This window comes from Empidonax traillii, unplaced genomic scaffold (genome assembly GCF_003031625.1).
Source record: "Empidonax traillii isolate 1590-97213 ecotype Southwest subspecies unplaced genomic scaffold, ASM303162v1 scaffold37:size1818073, whole genome shotgun sequence".
NCBI classification, from domain to species: Eukaryota; Metazoa; Chordata; class Aves; order Passeriformes; family Tyrannidae; genus Empidonax; species Empidonax traillii.
In genome coordinates this window covers 591834-616626 of record NW_020955230.1, presented here as the reverse complement: position 1 = coordinate 616626, position 24793 = coordinate 591834, and the positions used below count along the sequence as shown (strand labels likewise).

At 39.5% G+C, this 24793-nt stretch overlaps 1 protein-coding gene and 1 long non-coding RNA gene across 3 annotated transcripts in view; one reads left to right on the top strand and one right to left on the bottom strand.

Moving 5' to 3' along the window:
* Window positions 1–24793, top strand: part of PLPPR1 (phospholipid phosphatase related 1) — a 120662-nt gene that overhangs the window by 21148 nt on the left and 74721 nt on the right. The window lies entirely within an intron of this gene.
* Window positions 13688–16768, bottom strand: LOC114054656. The gene is made up of 3 exons (XR_003570540.1): window positions 16696–16768; window positions 14733–14825; window positions 13688–13766 (listed from the first exon to the last, which is right to left on the bottom strand). It is a non-coding gene; the product is annotated as an uncharacterized LOC114054656 (long non-coding RNA).

Sequence of the window (24793 nt, the reverse complement as noted above, 5' to 3'; positions counted from 1 at the left end):
GCTGTCCAGGGAGGGCAAGGACACCTAGGAAGCCCATTATAAGGTTGTGAGGCTCTCTATCTGGATGAACCCTTCTTAGGTGCAGTGATCCCTAGTGGACTTGTCAGAGAAACTATTTTAATGAGCTTGCACATATGGTGTTCTGAGGTTTTGTGTTTGTATTACAATGTAGGTGTAATTGGTGTCCTCACTTTGCTCTCAGATAATAAATCTACTTATAAAATCTGTTTGTTGCAGTCTTCACGGCCATGTGAGTGTGGAGAAGCTTGCCTATAATTTTGGAGGAATTAATTTCATTGAACAATACTGTGGCAAACACTGCTTTGGGGTATGTGTTGCTATTCAAAGAGCTTTGTGGTCATGGTTTTCTGAAGCATCTAGCCTTGGCCCAGATTTCCTCACTTAGCAACTGACTTTTAGCAACAGTGTGTATGGATGCCAGTAAATGAAGACTTTAAGCCTAGTGCTGTAGAAAATCTTATGAAGTATTGTCGCAGTAGGGATCCATTGTCACTGCCATATTGGACTGGTTCTTAACTGTTCCATAAGGGAAGACTGATCCAAGCACTCAGACAGAGTGATCTGAAATCCTTGCATCATAAATGCAATAGCCAGCACAGTATTGTCAAAAGAAAAACCTCTGAGGAAAGGTATGCACAGTTAAGTAATAGGATAGAATATTGTGGTGTTTGGAGTATAGCATATTTTGATTCTAATGATACGTTAAATTTTAATAAACTATTTGAACATATCCTTACTTTAAACTTTGAGACGGTCTGGACTCAAGTGGTTGCATCAAAACAGTGGGTTTTTTTTTTATTTATAACCTTTCTAGCAAAATCAAGGACAATGCTGTCACCTTCTTTTCAACTGCCTTTTCTTTGAGATTTAACAATGAGAGACTTTTTATTTATGGTAATTCCTGTGTGTGGCTGAAAATTGGATTTGATTTGAATGAAGAGTTCTTCAGGTCAACTCAAATTCACTAGTGCTGTTTACTCTTACTATTGGAACCAGTCTAGGTGCTCCATTTGCTTATATTGGAAATCATCTTGTCTTTAATTCTAGAAGAGTCTCTTGTAAATAAAGCCACAGTGTGTTATAATCCATTCCTTGACTTTTCAATTAAGTGCTTGTTAGGAGGTAATGTAGTAGTAGCCTGTTCAGTGTGAATCCTGAATAGGAGACCCTGATTCCCTTGAAGTCAATGAATGAGGTCAAAAGCAAAAATTCCAGCCACCTCTGCAGTCCTCATTAGGGCAGCACAGGCATCGCAAGCCTCTGTGGGTACAGGTCAGGCAGAGCAGCTGCCTTTTGGCCAATTCTACTTCTCTGGCAAATCAGCGGCTCCTGTTTACCTGTCTGCTCACACTGGCATCATTTATGACAAATCCAACAGTGGTGCAATTGCCCAAGGAAATGTCTCTTCTTTAACTGCAGAGACATAACTTTTTAGTTGTCTTATTTTGTTGAAAATGGTTGAATCTCTGTGTGTTATGTCATCAGCCTCAATGGGAAGAAAATTATCGCTATCCCTATGCCTTGGAGATGTCCCCCATTGCTCCTTATGCAAGGGTAGTTTGATTTCTTCCATCTTGCTGAACTGAGGAGATCACAGAGGTTGTCAACCAGTCCTGTCTCCAGCTTTGGGAAAGATTTCCTGGGACGAGTGGATGGAGAATGGGAGAAGGGTGAGCAGGCTAGGGCAGGTGCCATGTGGCAGTGAGGAGGCTGCTAGCTGTCCTCTCCCTACAGGTCCTGGCAGAGAGGAAAGCCATGAATCAGTGCCCTAAGCATCTAAGGCCAGGGAGTGAGTAGACAGGGAATGCTGATTCCTCCATTCCTGCTGGGATCTGAGCTCAGTGCACAGAGCTGCATGGTTACACAGATAAGGTTTCACAGATACACCAGTATGTCTTGCAAACAGGTTTTGCAACAGTCAGCTTGATTTTCTCCCTTCCCCTCTCACCCTCAATCACATCCTTTGTCATATCCAAATAAATCTGTGTCCATCTTGGCTCAGTTTCAGGATCTCTTCTGAGGGTGATCAGTGTCTGTGTCTCTACTTGGGGGATGCCCAAGGCTGGTCAAGTCTGCTGCCAGACAGCTCCTGCGAGCTCCAGGCCTGACAGATGCTCTTTTGTAGCTGTCTGGAGCTGGCCATGACCAGCCCAGTCCCCAGCCATATATACTGCCAAAACATATGGAACAAAAGGTGATATTACTGAAGGAGCAGCGAAGTGAGGGAATAAAGGGGTGAGGGACAGGAGAGGAAAGAGTACAGAAGGGCAGGGAGCATTGAGCATCCCCTGGAGCACGTGTGGTGGCAGAGACCCCAGTCTGGGACGGTTTTCCTGACTGATGTTGCAGCCTGGAGGGAGAGCCCAACACTGGGACAGAGAGAAGTTACCATGTTCTGACCAGTTCCAGCCCCTCTGGGGCGAGAAATGAGTAGGAAGGGAGGTGTTAACCCATCACAGAACTCTGTTAAGGGAGCACTTTTCGCTCTCTAAATAAACATCTCTTTCATTCTTAGGGGCTCTATTTGGATACTGTAAAAGTCTGATTTCACATTTCCTTTAGCACTAGGGAAAAAATAATCTCAACCAAGCAAAAAACTGCTGAGTTGTTGTGCAGGGCTGAGAAGAGCCACTGATCTCAAGCTTGTCTTTACTGATTTATGTGAAACTCTTCTTCAGGAGTGCTTAAGGATTCTGTGAATGCTGGGGCTACAGAGGCAAAACATGGTCTCCTTTCCCAAACAGTTCACGATCATAGGCAGCAATTCCCAGATTACTTTGGTGATGAGGCTGCACTCAGATGCTGGCTGGATATATTGACTAGATATATCTCCTTTAGTGAAATCTTCCTTCGTTCCTTCCTTCCTCCCTGCTTTCCTTCCCTTCCTTCCTTCCTCCCTCCCTCCCTCTGTCCAATAAAAAGAGACTTTAAACACAGACTTTGCCTTTTCATAACACAGGGTTTGCAACAAAGCAAGCAGTGACATTTTAAAGACATGTTTGCATAGAGCTGTTGACTTTTCGCCCCTGGATCTACCACTGCTCTGCTCTTACTGTGCTGGAGAGATGGATGCTGTGAGGATGGGGCTCCTCTCACCCACAGGAGGCCTGTGAATAGATCTTGGTTTGGGTAGTGATGCATGACTAAATGCAGGCTTTGCTGTCTCTCATTTATCCTTCAGTGGGGTTGCAGAGTGTCCTTTTGCAATGTCAGTTACTGGCAGTGTCTCCAGGTGGAAGTAGCTGCAGTCTGTAATCCTGGTGAGGGGTGTGGATTTTCTGCCAGGTGCCTGTCTGTATAGTCACCCACAAGCCTGCTGTCGTCCTCGAATTTGTAATCCTTTGAAATATTGAGTTTCAGCTTGGACTTGCACACACAAATCTGCTAACAGCCTCTATCAAAGTGTAAGTTTCCAGAAAATGTTCAAAGTTGACAGCTGATGACAATAATATACTTTTTTGATCCAGGGAGTTCAAATGGTACTGTTAAACATCACTGAGCAAACCCCCTTTAAACACAATGGTCATAGAAACGTTTTCACTGAGAGACCAAAAAGAACTACTGTAAATTGCAGTGATAATTTAAGGGAATAGCAGTAGGACATTGCTGTCTTCTTAAGATACTGGAAAATAGTAACTTATTCTGGTCTCAGTCACAGCTCAGGTCTCTGATCCCTTTCATCTCATTACCCAGCAGAGCAAACAGTAAAGCAATTTCAAAATTCAAAACAGATGCCCTGCTGTCAGACTGGGGTAATGCCTTCTAAGATATGAAGTGGAACATGCTTAAGTGGGTCACTCTTTATCTCCAGACTTTGCTTCCCTTCAAAGGCCAAGTTGAGCACCTGTCCCTACACCTCTGTTTTTAAAAGAAAGCTTGGCTGCATGTGGAGAAGATTTTGCAGCTGTTCAAGAAGGTGAAATCAGAGTGGAATGTCAAACTTTTTTTTTTCTTTTTGTTTTATAGTTATATTTGGAGACCAGCAGAGCACATTGAAAGTTCTTTTTGTGTCCATGTTTCAGTCTTTTTAACAACACTGTAATGGAGTTGAGGGTTTCTATGAAATTATGGTAAGATGTCTTTTGAAATCATCATGACTGCTGAATGACAACAGAAAAAACAGCTGCCATTAGTTAGAAACTCAGTCTTATAGTGGTTTGGTTTTGTTGGTTTTTTTTTGTTTTTCCCCAGTGGGAAGGAGTAATGCATAAGGCCAGATTAGGAACAAGTGTAACTGTATTTACAAGATGGTAAAGAACTGCTTTAGTCTGATCGTTAATAGTAGTTCGGTATGGTCTTCATTAGGATGTTAGCCTTCCTCCTTTCTAGTTCTATTTCCATGCAGAAGAGCTGTTTCTGGCTTTCAGAAAGTTACAAGTCCATATGCATTATATGTAAACCAAAGTGCTCCCATTGCACTGCTTTTGCTTAGACATCATACTGCTTTCAAATCCTTCATAAAAAAGCCATTATGAAAAAAAAGAATTCAAGATCAGTCTGCTCTTCCCCCCACAAAATTTTAAAAAATCTATTATCTTTTATAAAATATTTTTTTTTCTTTCAGTAAGCATTAAAACATATTGAAGATTGTTCTAAATGGAACCAAACAGAGCCTCAAACTTCAGTATATGTGCTAAGAGATCCAGGTATAATTTATTTTCGTAAGCTGCCAGTTTGTTATAGTGGGTGTTCTAAATAGTAATCTTGCTATGGCTAAGTGTAGACATTTCTTCATCCTAGTCTTGCTGTAAGAAGCCCAGTACCACACCTGGCAGTCTTGCCTAGTGTTAGAACATTAACTGACTGTAATTGGTTCAGTTTTGAGTTCAGGTCGCATCCAAGGAAAAGCAAAATAATGCAAATGTCTGTTTAATTTCTGTGGTTTAGACAGGTGAAATCCTGACTTTTTGCTTTGCCTTAGATTAGGAGTTCCTCTCGTTCCAATTTGTTACATAAAGCTTTCATTAAGGGGGACAATATCCTGAACTTGAAAATCTCTGTTAAAGGAGAATCTCTGTTATAGGATTCACAGCTATGTCTTCTAGCTCTGCAGAAGGCTGTGCCTCTTTTGTTTCTCTTCCTGATTTTTTTTGTAATGAAGAAAATTGTCTTACTATCTATCATGGAAGAGATGCAGAGGAACTAGTATAAGATTGCACTTGTGGTTTAAATATTTTTCAGGCAGGTAACTAGATTAGCCAAGACAGAGAGGGATTTTCAACTGACAGGCCTCATGCTTTTGTATTTGCAGTTTCTGTAATATGAATTAACAGTTCTGATCTTCTTTGTGTCTGTATTGACTTTGAGACTTCATTTTGTCCAAACTGGCTGGACAAATTCATTTTGTCCAAACTGGCTGGACAAATAATTTTCAGGAATCTTTGTGTTGCTATTCTTCAGAAAGAGCAATCACAGTAAAAATGTCCTTGAGCATCATTAAGAAGCAAGGAAAAGGCTACACGTTTTGTAGCCTTCCTGAAGGAGAAATTACTTGTGATCAAGCAGAGGGAGGCTAAGTTTATGGTACTAGACTGAAATAGGGTTTTTCATCTTCCCTTTGGAAATGAAACAGCTGGGAAAGAAATCACCTCTGCCTGCTCCCTCTCAGGAGAGGCTTTGGACAAGAAACCTCTCCAAGATCTGGTAAAAATTTAATCATTCGTAGATGTCCTCACCTCTGCCTCAGCAAATCCTGAAAGCAGATTTTGTATAGTTATGTATGGTTAACTTAGTCTTTCAAGTTTCACTTCAATAAGAAAAAAAATCCATGAAGATTATGTTACCTTCATTTGAAGACATGTAGGTTATGTTATGTTCATTTGAGAATCCTATCCCACAGGTTTGGTTGGAAGCATATTCTAATGCAATATCCCTGGGCAGGTTACAAATACTTTATGTTTCATTTGGCCATAAGCAGGCTGACTCTTGTGAATGGTAGTTTCATGGGAATTACCTGACAGTTGGATAAAATATGGTGGAGTGGATCTGTGGTGTGATGAAAGGAGGATAATGTGCAGCAGAATAGCTGTTGTTAGAAAGCAAAAAATTTTGCATTTTGGAAATGGCAGATATGACTTCATATTCTCTGCGGACTCTGCCGGGCAAGCAAATGCCGCCAACAGTGGCATCTGCTGCAGAACTGACAGTGTGGCTCTCATGGCCAGGAACTGAATCCTTTTATTTTATGATGTGTGGATTAGGTGCTTATGCTTTTAATTATTTTATTAATAAGATAGAATGTAGGGTATTAAGGGTGCTTCTTGTAGACCAGAATAAAGCAGTTTAGGCAATGCTTGAAGTAAAGCATATTCCCAGAGCGAAAACACAGCAGAAGATAGAGATCTGCTAAGTGTAAATTCTTTTTAAGCTGCACAGATGGCCCAGCCTCACAGCAGCAGGAGAATGGGAACAACCCTGTGTGTCCTTATGGTGAAAACAATGATGACAGCCTTCTTCAGTCCTTACACCAGGCTGAGGAGCAGCCCTGGAGGGGAACCCACAGCAAGTTGGGAGGTGTAGGGAATGCAGTCAGTGCAATGTGGACACTTGAACAGTGCATGTGTAATGAGCCGCTTTTCTATTTATGGACCTTGTTAATGAACTGTAATGATGAATTGCAGCTCAACAAATTTGCAGAAACCTATAGTGCAGCAATAGCAAGTAAATCTGCAAGACTTCTGGTTTATCATGTAGAGGCATCTAGCCATTGTCTGAGAAAGCTAGGCTTTGACAGTGTTCTGTACACAGTAGTTGCTTCCTAATGAATATGATGTGGGCACTGTGCCAGGATGCAATTATTCAATACGATGAAGTAGAATCCTATCTATTTATCCTCTTTATGCATCAAAACTCATCCTTTAATTTTATTTTCCCACATGCCAAATGAAATTTAATGTGTTGTTGTTTGAATATAGTACTACAGATCGTGGTATTAAATTGTACAAAAACATTTGCAGATGATAAGCTTATTGCAGACTGTCTTTAAAATGCCTTAATGGAAAACCAAAAATAGATCTATTATTGCTAATGGGTTTGTATAGAAAGAAAAAAAAAAGGTATTTAACACCAGTGAACTAACAGGTGGCTTAACAGGGCCATGATCTGGAACAGGACAGGCTGGAATACATTGATTAAATATCAGCAGTCCCACTGTCGATACAATAGCTTAGGGGCAACATGGTTTGCTTTTTGCTTTTAACTAGAATGGGGCTTTACATTCTTCACCAATTTCAGCATTGCTTCTTTTTTACAATGCAGAAGTTTGCTGACTTTTAAAAATGGACTTGTATAGGGCATGATCTGCATGCATTTTGTAAGAAGCTACATTCTCCAGCTTCAGTACTGCAGTTGTTGGTCACAGTTAATCTGAATTCTTTTGTCTGGTTGCAAAATAACTGTTAATGTGAATACACATTTAGCTTGTCCATTGCATGCTTTGCAAAGATCTGTTTTCATTCGAGGGAGAATGCAGCAATATAACTTTCACAGAGCATAAAGGAACTGGGTTTTGTTTGGATACACGAGAAGTCATCTGTGAGAAAATTAAACCCAATCAATTTAAGCAAATGAGTGGATATTATGTCTCTGTGTCATTTTCGGCAGTAGCTTACTGAATAAGTGGTTTCATCAGGATTTCCCATCTGGCCACTATCTGCTTAGATTTGAGTATTTACAATAGTACAGTGAAATTAGTACTTCAGTCCTTGATGACGTTGTAACCTGTCACTTGACGTTGTAAACTGTCACTTGCCTGTAGTATTTTGAACTACTAAAAGGAACAAGAAGAGTTCTGGCCATGTAACTGAGGAGAAACATACAGAAAATGGTGCTTTTCCATGACCTGGACAAACAAGTTCCTGATCTGAATAGAGAGGCAGACTTATCTTGGACCAGGGAAAGAGGGGGAGTATCTGTGTAGGATAGGGTTTTCTTTTAAGTTGGTTGGTATTTTTTGAGGATTATTCCTTTGTCAAATGTAGAGCTGTGTTTCTAAATAGCTAGGTAACTAGCCACTTCTTTCTATTGTAAGGGTACATGCAAAACTGAATACTGTGACGCCTAGCAAATTCCACTTTCATTTATGGAGAAGAAGACATCTCTCAGGAGGAGAGGATGCTGTCTCCCTGCTTGTGGAAACAAAAATGCTTGCTGTTTAGATGTTAGGAACCCTGTTCCATCAAATCAAAGAAATTTTATGAGGTACACTGGCATCAGCAAATCTTTTATCATGATATATTTGTTGTTGGTCACCTCTGACTAGGGATCAAGGGAGAAAAATGTACCTGACTGAAAACATGATCATGAACTTCTGGACCTGAAAATGGGCTATTTTAAGAAAATTACATTGTGAAAAGATACACAAGTCCAAATACAGAATGAAAATACAAGTTTACTCATTTGCCAGGATATAAAATATCCTTTTGCCAGTTCTATTTCCAGATCTTGTGCATGAGTATTAAAGAATCCTAGACATTTTACCTCTGTTATGCTGTAGAGAGGGAAGGGGAATCCTGATTTGTGATAGGGAGTCTTCTAGTATAGAAAGAATAGGAAATTACAGTATGGAACAAAGCTGTAATACAGATATTGTATGCGAATATCACAGGGTGAAGTAACTTCCTTGAATAACTCAGAAGTGAATATAGACAGAGTAAAAATACATAGATATTTCAGGCTGCCAGCTCTTAGTTGGAATTATTAATATATAAAGCATAATATTTCAGACCCTTATGTTTTCAATTCAACTTAAAATTTTCAAAATATCTGTCTTCCTAACCTCTCTAACAATGTGATAATACTGCAGTCACTGATAAGAATTAATAGCAAAATCTGCTTATTTTCATATGGGATGCCATCTTTTGAGGTCAGTACCATGTTATCAGATGAAGGGTGGTAAAGGGTTGTATTTAATTCTGAGTAATGTGCCTTTAATCTCATCCTGCACCTGATGTTTGAGCCGTGTAATGAAACTGAAGATTGTGGGTTTCTAGCTGGAGAATATTTATTTTGTAGAATATTGTGTTCTAAAGCTGTTAATTACAGCATTTCCATGCTTTCTGCTGGGTTTCTTGCATTGTTAGCAAGAGGGATTTGTGGGAAGCTCCACAGTTCTTTCTAGAAGCACTTTATTTAGGATTTCAGTGGATGATACCTTGGTCAAGAATAGTCTTATCAGCTGGCAGGTATTTTCTAAAGAGGAAGAATCACAGTTGTACTGAATATAGTCCTATTGTAACAGCAGTGTTTCCAGATTCCTTCAGCAGGCTCAGGAAATGTCTGTTGTGTAATGACTTGTACAATCGATGGCATTCTTTTCAAAGTGTTAGCATCTGTTTCAGACCTGAAAAAACCTTTTTTTTTTTTTTTGTTCTAATGCAAAAGAATAGATTTGTTTTTCAGAAATTCCACTGCGAAACAATTTATGACTTTTCAAAATGAAGTGGCTTAAAAAAGTAAAAGGATATGGACAGTCACCAGGTATGGGAATGTAATTATTTATTATTATGCAGGTGCTCTGATTTTTACAGAAAACATTAATAAAGATTGATGGACTCTACTGCATCTAATTACTGTGTCTAGTAATGCTGAAGATGGTGAGCTGATTCCAAATATAACTGCCAGAAGTCAAAATTTATCTTTCTCTTTTCCGCTCTTTAATTCTCCTCACACCCAACCAATACAAACTTGCTTATTACACCTTCTGTATCGCAATTAGGAGGGGAGCGCAGTAGGCCTGTGTGGCTATAAGTGAAGGCAATTACTTGAAAGAATTGTCATTTTGGTTGTCATTTGGTTGCATAATAACCACATCTGAAGCTGAGTCTTAGAAATTACAGACACTGACTTAAGATGATAAGTGAATTGTTAGGATCGAAAAACTTACATCTTCATTCTTCTAATGCAATGGGTACAAAATGTTTATTGTTTACTGCTGTCTGCTTAGTTAAAACACCAGAAGCAAGTCAGCAAAAAGACGGCATGGGATGGAATGGCAGCTATTTATTCTTATAAGAATGTATACCAAAAATCTCAGTTTGCTTGAAATCTTTGTAATTTCTCCTGAAATAAGCACAAACCTGGAAGAACATTCAGTCTGGTTTGATTTTTGGTGGTGGTGTTTTTTTTCCCCCACTCACTGTGTTTATTGCCTTTTTTCCTTTGTTAACTTTTTACCTTATTAAAGAGGTGTGATTTAAGGAAAGGATGCACAATTAAGGTGGAAAAGATTAAACAAAAAGTTGACAAGTGAAAGACTATTTTTTCAAAATTATTTGGCAAAAATTGCCTAATATGTAAAGTCTTTTTTTTTCCACACACAAAAAAAGAATTGTCAGGCTTCCAAATTACAGATGAAAAGTTCATGAAAATTTCGTGAAAGCCTGTTCTCAAATGTTTCTTTCTCACATTTTTCTTTTTTTGGAAAATTTACCAACCTTTACACTTCTGTAACCCATGCTGATAGATTCAGTCTAGCTGGCCATCCCACAGTTCTGCCAGTACAGAAACTAATACACTGTTCCTCAAACCTTTCTAGATCAGAGCATTAAGTAGGGGTGTGTGTGTGTGTGTGTGTCCCCACTTCTTTTGTATGATCCTTTTCCAGTAAGACCTTTGCAAATTGTGGCTATTTTACAGAGTGTTATGCATGGCGCTCTGAAGGCATTTTAAAGCTCCCACTTCTGAACTATCCACATCTTTATTTGCTCAAGTGTGCTGCACTTTCAACTATGTCATCAAACCTCAGAAGAGGTCAACTCATTTAGAAATAGGTTTATTTTTCTTGTCTAATTTTCATGGTAACACAGTGACGGACACTGGGATCTGGAAGACTTAGTTCCTATTCCACATGCTGCTCATCTCCTAATGAGAAATGTTGTTCAAAAATTAAGAATTGTGTTTATGACCACTGTGATTTGCTGTTTCTCAGGAGTCTCTAAGTGTGTAAAAATGGGAGTGATACACTTCACCGGAAACACTGAATCTTAATCATGCACTTTTTTTTTCTTTTAAATTATGAAGTAAGTTGTTCTTTATGATGGTCCTTGCCAAATTTCTAATCACCTGGAGAGGCAGAGTAGTTTTGCAGATTGACCCTCCTGGAGATGCAGGTTACTTCCGCTTTGTCTCTTCATTTGCTCCAAGGAATTCTTTTCCATTTTAGAAATAGAGTTTATGGACTGATTTTGTAATTTCCCTAATAAATTGAAAGCTTTTGAAAAGTAAAGTCTTAATGCCAATTTAAAGAGGTTTTGGATTAGATTTTGTGCTTTTCTCTTCAGTGAACAACGTGATGCATGGAAAAAATGGTAACATAAATTGAGAGCAGGTTTTGAACTTTGCAGGATTGTAAGACTTTGCGTCTATGTTCATAGAGCAGCAAAATCTGAGAAGACTTTGGGAATGCAGTCTCTGGTTTCTGCCTTCTTCAAGCAAATATATGTGCACTAAGTACATAGCTGCAGAAATAATTACTATTGACAGAGTGAAGTTTGGAAAATGATTATGTGGTAATGAAAAGAAAGCAGTAGAAAAAAGCCTGCCATTGCTGATGACAGGCAAATTAACAACATTTGGAAATGGCACTCCAGCAGAATTTTGGATTAGTGTTCTTTAATTCTTGATTGTGATAGCAAACACTTAAAAAAAAGCACTCTGGCTTTTTATAATCAGACTTCTTGTGCTTGAAGGACTTCTTGATTCAGAAGTTGTGCATGGGGACCTGGAGGAAAACAGAGCAGAAGTAACAAACATTTAAATTATCCAAAACCTCATATAAGAGATTGTCTATATGCAGCGGTTCTTAAAAGCAAAACTGAAGCCTTATGAGTCTATCAACAGTTTCTTTAATCTCATTTCCATTGCTTAGTAGTATATGATGTTGCATAGTTCATTAAGCAAGTGAGACTTTTTACTGATTTTCTGAAATCTGCTGTAAATCACACCTTAGTATTCTAGCTTCTTTGTTCCTAATTGCTTTTTTGCTCTTTCAGTTACTCCTGAGACTGAACAAATAATACTAACCTCAAGTAACTTTCTCAGTTAAATTGTCTTGCCACTTTAAATAGTCTTACCACTTTATCCCTGCTAAAACAGTTTTCATTGTTGGCAACTCATCAAAGATACTATGCCGCTCTGAGAACAAATCAGATAAGTTGTAAGTTCACTGAGTGTAAGGAATCCAGCTTTCATGCGTGTAAATACTTCTCCTTTGAGCGTTTAATGAAAATGATAAGGGGTATCCAAGAGAATGAAAGATGGGTAGGTTCTAGTTTCACTTTTCTGAAAATTTTTCAGTTTTCTCTATTGCAGAGTTCTATATTAAATGTTATTTTCTGATTGCAGGTGTGATCTGGCCTAAGGTCTAGCAGTGAAGGATCTTAGCTTGAAGGAGGTTGTGTTTAGTACTGAGGATCAGAGCTAAAGCTCCTGCAGGTTCTCCTGACAGTGCCTCAGTGCTTGTCTGTTCACACCACATGGCCCAGCATTTGGTTTATGCTACCTTGGCTAAATAAACCCCTGGGATTTACAGTGTGGCTTCAGAAAACAAGAATCGTATGTGAGATATTTGCTTTAAAGGTTTGCACATTCCAGTTTTTAAAATACTACATTTGAGGATATATTTGCTCACTGGCAAGTCCATGTTTTGTTTTTTTTCTTGTGGCACAGGGGCTGGTTTCAGTGCATGCACAAACCCCTCTAGACTGACTCTTTAAAAAGGTGTTCAGTTCCCTCTTGCTGACAGTAAGGATCATAGTAGGTGTTTAAATGGTTGTTATCAGCTGCAGTGTAATAAGAATTCTGGTTTCCTTACTAAGTGGAATAATTTGTATTCTCCACCATTGTGGATGTGCCTTCAAGGTGACAAATTCATGCCTTCATGCTTTAGAATGCTGCATAGTGCCAAAAAAGGGATATGTTTAACAGAACAGTTATTCATATGAGAAATGCATTTAGATGTCTTTTATCTTGCTACAAACCCTCAAGTTGGAAAAGGACGCAAAGATTGGCTGTTACTGAATCTGAGAGTAATTTGGCTCTGAGTATAGAATATGTTGTTCAGTTTTGGGTCCTAAACAAAATCAGAATTCTAGGATAGATAGGCTATCTCAGATATGTAGATGTGTTTCCTGCCAGTTCATCATCAGAAATGGGCAGCAACTGCTTCAAAGGGTTACCTGTTTCAAATGTTGGAGAGCATTTTCTGAAACAGGAGAGCAACAGACACATCAGCCGCCCTGATTCTCAAATCTGAAACTGCTAACTAGGGACTGAGAAATAAGGAGAACAGCCTGAGCTCTTGAGGAGTGACGTGGGGTTTAGGCTCATCAATAACCGTGTGTGTGAGATAGAGATGGCAGTCACCTGAGTTCATGCCTCTGTCAGAGGGTGGAGGGCAAAGGGGGCTGGGCTTCTGTTGTTTTCTTTCTTTATGTGAAAAATCTAGGGGCTGACTTGATGTGGGGCAGGTTGGTGCCTTGCTTGTTCAACCTGAAGAAAATAAGGAGAGAAGAAGGAATGGAGAGTTGGAAGTAATGGAAACAGGGAGAGAGACAGGGAGGAAGTGTGTTTTTGAGTGAGACAGGAATAATATTAATAGTAATACATGAGATCTTTTTATCAATGTAAAGAGTACTTAGAAAGACCAGGGAGTGTGGCATATGTAGAATTCTTTTCTTTGTTTTGGCTTTATTTGTTTTTGATAAAGCATTTCACTTCCAGTAACAAGTCAAATTCTCCAAGGAGAGCTGTAACAGGAATAGAATAAGCAAAGAATTAACACCCAGTCCCAGAGGTATATAGCGTCTGTTTCACTTGTCAGGGAATATCAAGAGGGAATACACTGTACTTGGGGTAGGGCGAGTTGTTTCGTGTTTGCCATGATGTACCAGCTGAAAGAAGCAGTGATTCACTGACTTCTGAGGCAAGGCAATAGGTTTGCAAATACCAGCCACAAGAACCTCTCCATTAGTAAAAATTACCTCTGCAGAACAAGTTGCCCTTTTAGAAAACGATCCTGGGGTTTATTTGTTTTTATTTTAACAGCCCTCTCTCTGCTTCTTAGGACCAAAGTGTTAAGGAATCATAAAATATTAATGCTAAATATAAACAGAAGGCACATTCACCAACAAATCTAAAGGTTTACTGAGCTTGTGCTTGTTTTTGAAAACCTGTGAAGTCCTAAATATTTAAACTGAAAGAGATTAAGGGAAATGTGGAAAAATTGCCATTTGACATAATCAAAAATGCTGTTGATCCACAAGTAACATGCTTAAACCCTCAAGGGGAAAGTGGGAGAAAAGCAAGGAGGGAAAAACTATGGTTATATCTTTAATTTTGTATTTTGAAAGTTAGAGCTTGTTCAATCTTTCAGGTTTCTTTGTTGTGTTATTTTGGGTGTTTTTAAGCTAATTAAAAAGGCTTATAGCCACAGTAAATTTACAAAATCTTCAAGCTGAAAATTAAATTGTCTGTTTTGAAAACAATTACTTCCAAAGGGTAGAGTTCTTTTTACCTCTGACTTCTTTCCTCTCTTTTTATGTCTGCAAAACATTCACTCTGTCAGCTAAGGGTAGCGAAAAGGACTTTTAAAATTCAAACAGCTTTTTGTTGAAAAGTTTTGGTTTTGAAAGGAATGCCTTTGCAGAGTTAAATTTGTCATAACTTTAATGGCTCTATGGAATTGCAGTATGTTCTCTGTTATTTTACCATACCTAATTTTAGGTGAAGTGTGTTCATGGCCCTGGGGAGGACATTTCACAGTCTCAGTGTACAAGCCTACACTTACACAGATTCTGTGCTTGCAACTAGAAGGACAAAAAAAGAAAACATGCAAAGAAAATGTAGCTGCTGCAAGTTTAAGATTGACAACTAGTTGGTTTCTGTCACCTTTTTTTTTTTCACTGCCAGTGTAGGAGGCAAGTAACTATTTGAACAGCAGCATTTAGCACATTGCCTCAAGGAACAGAGGTCAGTGTCTTCAGCCTGAGAAGTTTCTGTGCTATAGGCCAGTGAAGGCTGTGATAGTGGCACAGTAATTTCTTTTCTTTCTTTTGGCTTAAAATTATGTTAAACTTATCCAAGCTGAAGGTGAAAAAAAGGCATCTGTTCTCTAAAATTTGTACTGATTTTAACTAAATAAATTTTCCTTCACATCATAGGTGTGTTGTGTGTAAATAAAAGATAATTTTATAAGATTGTCTGGGTAACAGAATTTATTTTTCATCTTCTACTGTGGTACCATAATAGGAAGCTGGTCTTAGATTCCCTCCCCTCAAAAACTTCTCCTTTCACCTGACCTTTGTGATTATCATAATACCTGGAGGGCAGTAGGTTTTATTAGTCAGATGCCATTTTAGTAAATGTGATTGAGAGAGTAAAGGCATTGGATTCGTATGGAGGTAAACAGCATACGAGTCACGTTTCACTCCAGTGATTTTAAATCAGTTAGGCAGGCTGTTCTTGTCAGCCCATATCCTGCAGTGTCTCAAAACAAAATGTCATTTGTGAAAGTGGTGTTAAACAGTCACTTTTCTATGCTTGAACCACTGCCACACTTGTGTGTGGAGCTGATCAGTGGAACTGACCTCTAATAAAAACATTTCTGATGCCACTGTTACACCTTGAAAAAAAGAAAAAAACTCTTCCTGCATTGCATCCAGCAGAGATCTACTAGGATCCAGAAGGAAATGCAAGCATTTTCATTCTTCTTGTAGCCTCCAAGGACCATGCGTGCAACATCTTTTGCTGATGATAAGGTTTTTTGCAAAATAGGTTTGCAGAATTGTCCTTTGTGTTTGTCTTAAAGCTTTTGGTCCCAGTGTCCGATGACTACACGATCTGTCTCTCTCATGTTTTGTTTTAGTCCTATGCACAATGCTTTCAGTGAAAAGCTTTGTCATAGGAAGATACGCCTTCCTAGAGCTCAGAAAAACAGGAAAAGATGAATCAAGGAGTGTTGTATTAAAAGAATAGTTTTCAAGTAAATATTTTAAATGATAAGTATCTCTTTCATGATTTTAGAATGCATATAGGTACTTTGTAATTTCCTATCTAAGGGTCCTTGAAAGTTCCATTTTAAAGTTGTTCTAAAATACTTTGGTTTATGGATAATCATCAGGATTCATGACTTAGGAGCAAAATCAGTAACATCATCAACCAAAGCAAACATTGCAGTGGAAAATGCAGAAAAGAAGACATTCAAATCAAAGACAAAAATTACTGAGGTGAGAAAAAGTTAAAATATTATATAAGGTCCTGAATACTACCAAACTCTATCACACCATTTAGTGAAATATTCTATGACTAGTAACTCTGGAGAGAATTCAGTTAAAAATGACTAACCATTTTGGACTGCTAGGATTTTTTTGTTGTTAGTTAATCAGATAATTGGTTCCTTTTGTCACTCTGCAGCTTATGCAGGATATAGGAAATCTACCTTCTACACAGACTCAAGAGCTTATTTTCTAATCTGTGCTGCAGTTTTATTCTAGGTTTGTAGGTAGTTTGTTTCACATAAAATAGTTTCATGTCAAGGCTCTTAATTGCAGAAATATATAAAAAATATTGTACTCATAGGCACTGCATCACACAACTGCACAAAGCTGAGCTCCAGTGGATGGAGAGGATGGTAGCCTGGTTGTTACCTGCTGGGTAACAGCAGGTTTGGTTTTTTACCCGCTGGGTAACAGCAGACTTATCTTGCTCTGCAAGATAATTTAGTGCTCCATGCTGACCAAGACACAGCCAGCCAAGACTGAAGGCCTTACCGAGTTCATACAACTCCTGTGGCTGCCATTGGTTATGGCAATACCGTGTTTGTTAGTCAGTACTTCTTGCTGCAGTTCTGTAATTCTGTGTCTTTGAATTTGGTCTTCAAACTGCTTGTTATCTTTGTGCTTGGGATTGCCTCATCCCAGGTGCAGGACCTTGCACTTGGCCTTACTGGACCTGATGAGATTCCTCTGGGCCCACTTCTCGAACTTGTCCAGGTCCCTCTGAGTGGTATCCCGTCCTTCAGGCCTGTCAGCCTCATCGCGTGTCTTGGTGTCATTTTTATAGTTTTGTGTTCCCTGAAGTATGTCTAAGCTTCTGGATTTACTGAAAATTCATCTAGATGAGTTTGGACTTCATTTTTACTGTGCGTGTTTTGATTCAGTTTAATAGCAGAGCCCTTTCTCTGCCATTGAGTAAGGCAAGTTTGTATCTTGTTGTTAATAATTATATTTAATCAGCATGGCTGAGATATGAATGAACTGGTGACCCAGTTCCATGGTGGCTCCTGAACCCTGTCTCTGGGACTCAGCTGGCAGTGGCGAGTGGGGTTTAGAACCACATTTCTTTTGCAGTCTTTAGCAGTGGGTGCTAGCATGGATCTTCCACATAATTTATTTTTTTCACCTTTTCAACATTCTTTCAAGTCTTGTGCAAAGTTACTGAATTTCACAGTTCTGATGTTTTCCTTATCAGGGTATTTTATGCTTCCAGATATATTCTTCACCCTCTTGGCAGCTTTTCTGTTTCAGTGAAACTGTGCTTTCAGTGCTGTGTGGTGATTAATGCATGCCTTTCTTTTTAACCCTTTGTCTCTCGTTTCTTCTGACACTTTCCCTCTTCATTCATACTTTATTCGTACAAATCCTAGTATTTCTGTTGCAACACGCGTTCTGCAAATGTCTTTTAAGAGGCCTCTCCTTGCCCTTGATCCATGTAGAGATTGTGTCCATGTCAGAAGAATCAAACTGACCCAAGTGTTCAAATGAACTTTGTTAAATCCATTAGTCCATGTGCTAACACAGAGCTCACTCAGGGTTTAGCTATAAGACTCTTCTGTCCTCAGCAAACATGTGTAGTTGATTCTTGCAGTGCCCTGAGTGCCCTTAATCTGATTTGAATTACTGGTAGTAGAAAGGGCTGACTCTCTGTTAGGAGTCACACGAATGTTTGAAAGCAGCTTCTAGAACTTAATTTGTCTTCAGATTATTTTGGTATGTTACTTGGACTGGTAAGGTATCTGCTAAGTTATTCCAGGGAAAACTAAATACTCCGGAGAATCTCAAACTTCTGTAGATTAGAATTTATTCCAGTTACCCTTGTGCAAACTTACTATGGCAAACAAACACAGCTATGGCAATATAAGGGGCTTTATTTTAAACCTTGTCTGATATTTGTGGCACATTCCTGTCAGTAGGGGTTCACTGTCATTACTGTGACCTTAGAGATGGCATGACAAACAACAGTGCTTGAGAGTGACCCTGTGCATACCTTTGGTGTCTGCCTGGTTCAGAAGCTAAAGTTTTGTTCAAAAGAACATGTTCTGGTACCATTTGTGTTGATTTTAGTTATCTTTTCATATAAGAATTCTGAGATAAAATTGTCTAATGTCTGTGAGAAGCCTTTGTAAAACAGTGATATGTAAGAAAATGTTTTATTTTTGTCTCTTGCATTTTAGATAGAACAGGGTAGGACTTCCTCTAAGAATAATTCTGGACAGAGAGATATGTGAAATTTATAAATCAAATTGTCTTTTTCTGTCTCTTGTGAAACTTTACCTGATGATAAGGAACATGCTAGTTTAAAAGTGGAATGAATTTTATTCCTCTGATAGCAATGTCTTGATAAAAAGAAAATGTGAAATCTCACCCTACCGAAGTCATTGGAAGCCATTGACAGAGTCCAGACTGTCTAAGTATTGATGCAAAAGTCGTGAGAGTCCTGACTACATCTTAAAGTTTTCTGGTTTTCTGTAAGCCCTGTTATGTCCACAAGTCATCACTTAGAGAGACAAATATAATTTGAAAAATCAGTGTCAAGTATCAGCTTGGGATAATGGATCTGTAGATTTTTTGTAATGGTTGTAGGGCTTATTTTGTACTGTAGAATCAGAGAACCACAGCATTGTTAGAGTTGGAAGGAACCTTGAACCTCATCTACTTCCAATCCCACTGCAATGGGCAGGGAACCTTCCATGAGACAAAGGTTCTCAAACCCCCACCCAGCGTGGCCTTGGACACTTCCAGGGGTGGTTAGTCCACAACCTATCTGGGCAACCTGTGCCAGTGCCCCACCACCCACACAGGAAAGAACTTCTTCCTAATACTTTATCTATATCTAACCTCCTTTAGCTTAAAGCTGCTGCCCCCTGTCTTGTCACTCCATGCCCTTGTGAAAAATCCCTCTTCAGCATTCTTGTAAGCCCCTTTAGGTACTGCAATGCTGCATTAAAGTCTCTCTGGAGCCTTCTCCTGGCTGAAGAGTCTCAGCTCTCTCAGGTTTTCTTCACAGGTGAGGTGCTCCAGCCCTCTGATCTACTGGACTTGTTCTGACAGATCAACATCTTTTTTGTGTTGGGGACCCCAGACCTGAAATTGTAATGTATGTGGACACTACTCTGGTGAAAACAGTATACAGAAAGTGCGGATAGCCCTTTCAGCTTTCTGAGAGAGGTAATAACATGGTTACACTTATATTTGTATATCCACTGAGAACTGGGAGTATGTCACACTATATGCCTGATCACTCAGGTTAAAACATGGGAAGAGGCTATATGGCTCGTTCCTGATAGCAGGCATTGTCCTTTCTGCTGTTTGATATGCTGGGCTAAATCATTAAGGTTAGAAAAGATGTCACAGTTGCAAGACTGCTGGAATATTTCCGAAATTTTCTGTGCTAGAAATGTGTGATATATTAAATCTGATACTTGTCACAATTCTTTTTTCTTTCATTTCATCCTGCTTCTTGTTGCTATCACCAGCACTCTAAATACTTTCATTCCTTTATTGGAACAGACATGTTGTTGCTTTGCGTCTTGGCCTTTGCCAAAGCTCAGGCCTTGGCAAAGGCCTAAGACGCAAAGGCTCTCTCTTTATAAACCGACCCTTAAATGAAAAGATCCTTTGAAAAGTAACTCTTATCAGAACAAAGTAACTTATACTTCCCAAAGTAATTTATACTTCGCAAACACTTGGAAAGCACTATTATATGTTTCTCGTCATTTGTGGAAGCTGTGTTTAGCTGTCATAGTCATTCTCTTATGAGCAACAGTTGTGACAGTTGTTGTATTGCTTATCTTGGGACTCTTTTATACCAATCATTATTATTGTGACTTTGCTCCACAGGACCAAACTCAATACAGTGGATCTTCTCCTCCCCACTGTCCTCCATCTCTCTGTCAATTTCCTGATGTGTTTTCTTCCTTTGTGCCAGGATGTGTGAGTAGGTGAGGTTGGAGACATTCTAGTTTTGTCAGTAGGAGCAGGTAAAAATGTTCAGCTTCTGCATACAGAGAGAGGTCTGCTGGGTCCAATTCCTGTTTGTCAGCACTGAGAGAGTGCTTGCACACTCATTAGTACCAGATCAGTGCACTGTGGATTGCCAGGCAGTAGGAAATTGATCTGGGTAAGGTTGTGGGCCTGTGTCTGTGATTCTGCTGAATTCACTGATTGCAAAATCTAGCTCTTCTGTGGCTTTTTGGCAGTTGTAAGAGGAGAGGCAACACTTGATTCAGCATGTAGCCTGGAAAGGTAGTTAATCAGTGATTTCTTTTTAACAATTCTGAATTACAGCTATGCTTAGTGCCTGAAAAATGCATGCAGACTCACAGCTCTAGTACCCTTCATCCAGCAGTTGGGAGTCTGAGAGCTGAATTTTTAGTGAAACGGAGACATGGTCTTAGCTGTTGCTGAATTCTGCTGTTTATGGAAGTTTTGTTTCTGCATTTGGTGGCTCTGCAGTTAGATTAGCAGGGCTTTGAAAAATTCAGCCCTGGCCATTTTCATGGCAGCTGTGCTCTCTGCAGGGGTCACTGATGCATTTGACTGCCAAAGGAGCAGAAGCATCTCCCTGTGGATGTACTTGTCATTGGCAGTGGAGGGCAACAATTAGGTCTGTGTTTGAACACTTCTAAATGTTGAGCAGCTGAGGTTAACTGTGAAAAAAATGTCTCATGGACCCCTCGGGTGCCTGATCTGCAGAGTTTGGATGTCTTTTGTGGCACTTCCTGTGGAGAAGTGGTCACAGGCTAAAGCATCCTTTTGTTTTGGAGAAATCAGGGCCAGCCCCTGGTCTGTTGGCCAAGATGCCAGTGTCACACAGATGTTGGTTGTTTCATCACCGCCGAGACCCAGGTTCGATTCCTGGTTGGGGCCCCTCCCCGGGCAGATGGATCTCGTTAGCCCTGTAAGGCAATCCATCTACGTCCTGAGGGCCTCGCTGCCACCATCCAAGCTCGCTTGGCCCCGGCAGATGAACCTCAGGATTAAAGGGTGGGCTCAGTTCCGCGCACACTGTGTCTCACCTAAAAAAAAAAATCCAATGCGCAGGCTAGAAGGTGTAAAGACCTTCCCCGGTTCTTCGTTCACGAAGACTGGCCATTACTAATTACAAGGGTAAGGAGATGCATAATGGTGGCTTTTAAGCTAAGCTGTGACCATGTTGTATGATTGATGCCTGGCTTTATAAATGGGATGGGAACATCATCACATGGCTCCCCTGGAAACTCTGAGAAGAAACTTGCAGCTCTTATGATCCCATCATCTATAGAATAATCATAGTTATGATGGAGTTATGAATGGATAATTGACTCCCGATATTAACAGCTAAATGAGTGAACCTAGAGTTATGAAATACTGGCTTAGGTTTGTGAAGAAATAATAAAGGGGTCCTATTACTTCTGATGTGCCCCATTGTATCCACTGCTAGTAACAAGCCACAGACCAAAATCTTCATTAACTTTAAGACTTCAGTTAGGTCAAGATTAAATTCTTGGCTCTTGTTGTAAGGTGTATTTCTTTGGCCCTCATACATGGCATGAGTTCACTGATTTGGTGGAGCAAGAGTGCAAGCCATTCTGAGAGTCTTCATGGCATGCTGGGTTATCACTGAGCATCAGGTAATGTGTATACCTGTAGATCTGACTTACTTACAATGTCACTTACAATGCAGATTTTTGAACAACTCTTAAATGATAAAGGATCATAGGAAAAACACAGAGAAGGGAAAATGTGGCCTTTGCCTTGTGGTCTTAATCTGTCTGGAACTTGGCTGAAGCAAATCTGGGGTTAATTCAGTGTCAGCTTGTGCAGTGTGTTCTGACAGAGACTGATAAAATTATGCAAGAGGCTGAGCAAGGTGGAGTAGAGAAACTTTCTCATTGTAGTCCTAGTTGAACAGAGGTCTTTGTCCCTGTATCTCTTCCTCAAGGTAGTTGGGTCCCAAATTTTATTTTTATTTTTACTTTCAGCACACTTTTCTGCAAAGTTGGATAAAGAACAGAAAAGCTACAAACATTTATAAGAGAAAGGTCAAAGACCAGTTTGACATCTTCTTAGGGTTAAGACTATGCAAGAGTGTACAAGCTTGTTCATGCATCTCCCTAAATGGTCACTTCCTTGTTTTCCATTGGAAAAGATGACCCACCTAAATGATACGAGTTATAGAGTGGTGTACTGACTTAAAATCCAGCTTCTTGCAGGACTGTCCTGGATACTGTCCGTGAGTTTGCAAAGCTGGAAGGAAAAGCACAACCACTGTCCTATGAACAAATTAGATGTGCAGGTGAATGATGGCAGAGACAGAACAAGGAACTTTAGAGCTAAATGACAAAAACATAAGGAGAGAAAATGAGGTGGAGCATGTAATTTAAGATTACTTTTGCAGTGAAATAATGAGTTAAAAGTGCTGTGCAGTATCAAAAAGCATAAAAGCATAAGCAACTTCACTATGAGCCTGTGGAGCTTATGTGGGAAAATTCTGAGTGCACCACTAAGGCAATGTAATGCCTGACCCTAGCCATTACTAAAGCATCTTCCAAAATAGATGGTGGGATGGACAGGGACCTATAGGTTGACCTAGTTCAATCCAATTCTTCACCTGGAGGAGCAGAGGTTCCAGTGCTCTTGTTAATGAGAACTGGGATTCTTCAAAGAGAATTTTGGAGCACCCTTTGCAGCTGGAATAAGGGACGGATAGGATATGTGTAGTGAGAGACATACGAACTACTGAGCTGACCTCAAAACTTTAAGCAGGCTTGGCTGCAAAATTGGGCCCTTTAGATAAAAATAAGTAAGCTAAGCGGTTTCTTAATACTTAAAGAGGTATTTGCCTTGCCATAGCTGAATGAGAAAATGCTGTGCAAGCTTCCCCTACAGCCTCTCAGTGGGTGTCTAGAAAAGCCTGTGGCCACAAATCATCATTTTGAGGAGGTACATTGGCTTCTGGAAGCTTTAAAAGTAATATTAAAAGGTGAGAGCTACACTGGAGGAAAAGGCATGTGCCAAATGAAAGCATATTTAGGTTAGAAGAGATTTCCAGGCTCTGTCTGTGGTCTTCGAAACCAGTGGTGTCCAAAGCAGGGTGCATGTACCACAAGAGGTGCATAAAACAGTCTATTGGGGTGTGGAAGGAAATATTTTTGTCCTATTAATAAATTTTTAGCACAACTTTTATTTCATTTTTAGCTCACACTTTTTAATGTGTGTTTTATAATTTACATAATACAGAGGTAAATGTATATGATGTATAAATTACATACACTGGGGGAGGGAGGGGGCTTCTCAGATTTTTTTTCCTGACAGTTTGCAATCTCAAAGGTTTGGAGAGTGCCATTCTAAACCAAGGCTGTGGCGAGGATCTGCATATTGACCAGGCTGCATGTAGAACAGCTGTGGTGAATGATCTTGCCTGTGAAGGCATCTCGTTTTAGGGCTTAGAAAAATATCTGTACTACATGCCCCAAGGCAGAACCCTGGTAAGCGAAATAGGAGTGTTTAGGAGCAAAGTAGATGGTTGTGAGCTAGAGAAATATCCTAGGGTTATGAAAGACAAAGAGGCAGTGCAAACTGCTGCCTTGCAAATGATGACTTCCCACTACTCTTGGGAAAAGTGGTGTCAGAAGTGCAACGTGGGAGGGAGAAGGTTGTGGCAGGTACCTCTGCTTGGCACGAGGGTTGTAGAATGAGTTAAAACAGTGGGACAGAGTCTCAGGAAATGTAATGCTGGGACATGATAGAATTTAAAAGCGTGTTAATCTCCAAATTGGAAAAGTACTACCTTTGTGATAATATATACACTTCATATTATTAATATTGATTATGCTTAATAGATTAGTAAGATCTGAGCACAGTGTTTCAGTATGTAATCAAAAAAAGGTGTGTAAATGCACATATGTGTATACATATCTAGAGAAATGAAGTCTTGTGCATCTGTAAAACGTGGTTTTGAGCACTAGAAGCAGCAACTGTAGATAGATCAGCCTAGTCTAGAACTGCCTTCTAAAATAAACTGAGTTTATGAGACCACATAGGTATTTTAGTGTTGTGAATGGGGTGATTGCATCTTTTTTCTACTGCTTTAGTTGGGGTATTTTAAAAAAGCAGTGTATAAATCAGTGGCCCTCAGAAAATAACAAATTGTAAAATCTAGTTTCCTCTGTTACGCAAAATATTGTGTGCATGTATGATATGCAGTCTTACACCAATTTGCTGGAAAAAAATCTTTAATTTTTCAGGGAATTTTTGAAAATTAGAATACTGGTGTTTTAGAGGTGAGAGCTGTGCGTTAGCAGCGGAGGGCTATTAAAATAAGGCATAGTGTTCCTGATGGTCTACTAAAGATGGCAGCAAATAGCACGGGGAGAGATGGGCATGTTTATATGCCTGTGTCAGCTTTTAGTGTTCAAATGTCTGTCTAATCATATTTTGACCATGTGAGATTAGAAAATTAGTCCATTTACTTTCAGCCATTGCCTATTGTGCAGTTTGTAGGCTCCAGTTGTGTT